Below are 4,064 nucleotides of genomic sequence, written 5' to 3'. Positions count from 1 at the left end.
AATTCAAGCAGAATAACTTATTGTCAACATAATTATGGAGTGTGATTTATTTTCAACTCAAAATACCTTCAAACTAATGAAATATAAAGTTATTAGTGAAGAAAACCCGTCTGGATAACAGCAGACTGACTGTTCGTAAAATATACGACAGGTCTTGACCACTCGTGAATTTTGTTCGTATCTGAAAAAAATCTTAGAATATGAAAACAGTGGTGAATGCCACAAATTCTCCTAAATCACTCGTACGCACAACTTAAGAACAAATCTGTGCGTACGAACGGTTCTTGCATGAGGCCCATTGTACGGCCACTGTGGGTTTAGGGACATGCACTTGTTTAAGATAATAGTGGCTAATTTAGTCACTTAAACACAGAGCCGCGTAATCACAGCTGGTGTGGAGATATGCTATCAAATTTGTAAATGGGATGAAAATGTTAAATTAATCAAAGCGAACACTGCAGTTTGTTTTATCTCTTTAAGGGTAAAGGTTTAAGCATGACTAAGCATGATCTGTCATAACTGACAGCTGATGTGTATGCCTGAATAAAATGAGACTTAAAATAAATATCAGAGGATTGTAAAACTTGCCTTTTCTTTGATAACATTATCATTAAGGATCTACTTGGTATTGAAAAGTGAGAACAGAGCTCTAGGTGTACTCTGAGTTTATCCAACAAAAGGGTCTCTCTTTTACTTTAACTGCAGTTCAGTTTGAGCATACCCAGAAAATAAAGAGCACATAGATACAGCGTTATTCAGCTGAATATGCCTGGAGTTGAAAGCAAAGGTCAGAGTCAACCACTAACAACTGCACGTGAAACAAATCAGATTAATTTTAAAGTCTCTTGAGGCCATTAAATGAAGTTTAAGTCTTTGATTTCACTGTGGAGAAAACAATAAAATAAAAATTCCAGTTCAAATCAAAACCCAAATTGAACATAGGACCATTTTGTCTTCTGGTTTTAAGGAAAACAAACACAAAACTAATTAAAAGTACACTCACACACTTCAAATGAAGGATCAGTAAAACCTTGATAATCAGGGATGTACAAAACTGGTACACATGTGCACTTCTGCATGTGTTACAAAAGATCAGTACTGCCTCGTCATTGGGTTACTGCAGCCCACTAACAAAATCAGTGTCAGTGCTTTAGCTCACAAACGAGCCTCAGCATTACAGCATTCCAGAACAACAGTCTCTTGGTTCCCATGCAGAAATACTAAAGAGTGTGTTGCTTATACCAGTTATGTTAATCCCTGATTATAGTGAAGTTATTTGTGTTTTGAGGGTGGTTATTGAATACACAAACCATTAGGTTGTCATTAATTCATTTTCTGGTTTTGCTWTTATGTTCAGGGTGATAGGAGATGARAACKCATTCTCACTCCTGAGTCGTCACATATTGACGCTTTTCCAAAGTTCCCTCTGCATCCCGTTTTGATGCGTCGGGTACTCCCCTTGCGTCATTTTTTTTTGACGAGATGAGGCGGGATCTGTTGTCATAATTTCTGAAAGTGTATGATTTGTAAAATAAATGATAGCATAATTATGGTTCAAATCAACATTCACTGACTGAGAGTCTCTTCTTGTGTCCATTCATTTTGCACTGGAGGAATGTTTACCCAAAATAAAAGTGATCCCTTGCTGATTAAATTGCTCTTAGAACCAAAAAAAAAAATTCTGAAAGTGTAGAAAATGCACAAAACTAATGTTCCAAAGCCTAAAATTACCTTTATTCACTTTAGACATCCTGTCCCTGACCCTAGTACCTAAAATTAACCGTCAACCCTGATACCTAAAAATAACCATTTTTAGAAAATGTTGAAAATTGACGTGAACTATGTGTTCCAAAGCCTAAAATTACCTAATATTCACTGTAGACATCCTGTCCCTGACCCCAGTACCTAAACTTAACCAATTATCCTGATCCCTCATGTTAACCTCAGACCCCCGACCCAAAGACCCCTGGTGGCGCAACCTGGAAAAGCCGCGGGCAGCAAGGACTGACACGAGGGGGTCACCCAACACGTCAAAACAAGACGCAGAGGGAACTTTGGAAAAGCGTCAATATGTTGATGAGTCGGGAGTGAGAATGTGTTCGAGATGAAGGACTTTGCCAGCAATTATTGGTCAAAAGTCTTAACTCACCTTGGAAATGTCCAATATACAGCTCTGGGGAAAAAATGAAGAGACCACTTTAAAATGATCAGTTTCTAAGATTTTACTCTTTATACTGTATATGTTTGAATAAAATGAACATTGTTATTTTATTCTATGAACTACTGATAACAAGCCTCAGAAATTTCAAGCAAAAATTTAGTATTTTTTTTTTTTTGCAGAAAATGAGAAATGGTCAAAATGACCACAAAGATGCAGAGCTTTCAGACCTCGAATAATTCACAGAAAACAAGTTCATATTCATTTAGAAACAACAATACTAATGTTTTAACTCAGGAAGAGTTCAGAAATCAACACTTGGTAGAATGCTTTCTACCAAATACAGGGAAACTATGTTTTATTTCTTTTCAGAGCTGTAAATACCACGCCAGCATGCAGTCAGTTTTTGTTTGTGGGAGAAAGCCAGAGAACCTGGAGAAAATGGTGTCCTGTGATCTCATTCCTCAGACTTCACCAGATACCTCTGGGCCACCGTAACTTCTTAATAATAGAAGCAGTTTTCATAGTACTGTCAGTTCTTGCTGTTTTATTTTTAATTTTATTATACTTTTTATTAGCAACATGTCCATAATAAATTTAGCCTTTTTCTCAAACAACAGTTGACTTTGTAGTTTTGTGTCAAAGCTATCACAGTCATAAATAAATACACTGCCTGGCCAAAAAGGGGCCCACCCACCTCATTCCTTCCTCAAAAAAGATATTTTCCCATCGTCCTCCCAGTTTCTACAAATCTTAACCTGATTTTAGTAGTTTTAGCAATCTTCTCTGCTTGATGCATCACGACCACATAATGTGTCTTTGTCTTTCGACATGGTTGCTTACCATTTGGGAACTCTTATCCAATGAGAGGCTGTTACCTGTTTTTACTTTTTATTTTATTTTATTTTTGTCCAGGCAGTGCAATTACCCATTGTTAACTTCATTAGGTCCAATTCATGAGGTTATATTYCTTGTAGCCAATCACATGGCAGCAGCTCAATACATTTAGACATCTAGAAGTGGTAAAGAGGACTTGCTGAAGTTCAGATTTTACTTCAAAACAGAGAAGAAAAGGGTTTACGTAACTTTCATTTTTCAACAATTTACAACATTGAAGCAGAAAAGCTACACCAGCAGAAGACCATGCAGCAACTGCATAAAACTATAGGGAGAAAATGGGATAAAAATTTGGAAGGCAGAATAAATGCGTAGGAAACCAAAGCTCTAAAAAACTCCATCTCATTGCTCAGAGCCACTGTCTGTGTGCAAGGCCCTGAGTCTTATCAGAACCAAAACAATGACTTCTTCTGCTGCCGGCTACGCTAAAGACTTCCTCTCGTCTCAAGCCTTACATGAAAATAAAAAACTCAAACACCCTGGTCACACCCCCGGGGGCGGTATCTTTTACGTCAGAAAGTCAACAAACAGTTCTTTGTTTATAGTGACAGATGGACGCATTGAGTAGAGACTTGCTGATTCTCTTCCCGTTTAAAGTAAATAACTATAAATAATCACAAAGTGTGAAATATAAAACTGTATCTAAAGTTCAGTTAATCAGACACCAAATTTATTTAAATCCCTTCTCTTGAAATAACAACAATTATATCACCATCATGTCAAAATGGACCAAAATCTCATGGAATATTTTTTACAACACCTTGTTTAATCCATGCTACATAAAAAATAAATGCAATTCTACAAGCAAAGGGGGTTGGAGGTCCAACCCAGAACTAGCAAGTTGGACCTAAAGACCAGCGAGTGTGTTTATGTGTTTACTTGGGTATTATGAATGTTTGAGAAGATCTGGGTATTTTCTGTTAATTTACTTACTTCCTGTTTTTGTTTTGCTCTTTGTTGTCTCTTTGCGTGTGTGTGTGTGTGTGTGTGTGTGTGTGTGTGTGTGTGT

General features: G+C 37.0%; 1 protein-coding gene and 1 long non-coding RNA gene across 2 annotated transcripts in view; one reads left to right on the top strand and one right to left on the bottom strand.

Annotated features, from left to right (window-relative positions):
• Positions 1-3,038, top strand: part of LOC106518256 (uncharacterized) — a 19,766-nt gene extending 16,728 nt beyond the window's left edge. The window contains exons 3-4 of the long non-coding RNA XR_001310294.1: positions 1,317-1,319; positions 3,027-3,038. This is a non-coding gene — a long non-coding RNA (uncharacterized LOC106518256). The remainder of the gene's footprint in view (positions 1-1,316; positions 1,320-3,026) is intronic.
• The window catches only part of mitfa (melanocyte inducing transcription factor a), a 26,206-nt gene that overhangs the window by 18,969 nt on the left and 3,173 nt on the right, over positions 1-4,064 (bottom strand). The window lies entirely within an intron of this gene.

Source organism: Austrofundulus limnaeus, unplaced genomic scaffold (genome assembly GCF_001266775.1).
Source record: "Austrofundulus limnaeus strain Quisiro unplaced genomic scaffold, Austrofundulus_limnaeus-1.0 Scaffold58, whole genome shotgun sequence".
Taxonomy (NCBI): domain Eukaryota; kingdom Metazoa; phylum Chordata; class Actinopteri; order Cyprinodontiformes; family Rivulidae; genus Austrofundulus; species Austrofundulus limnaeus.
Note: the sequence above shows the minus strand (reverse complement) of the source record. Positions and strands in the feature narration are given on the sequence as shown.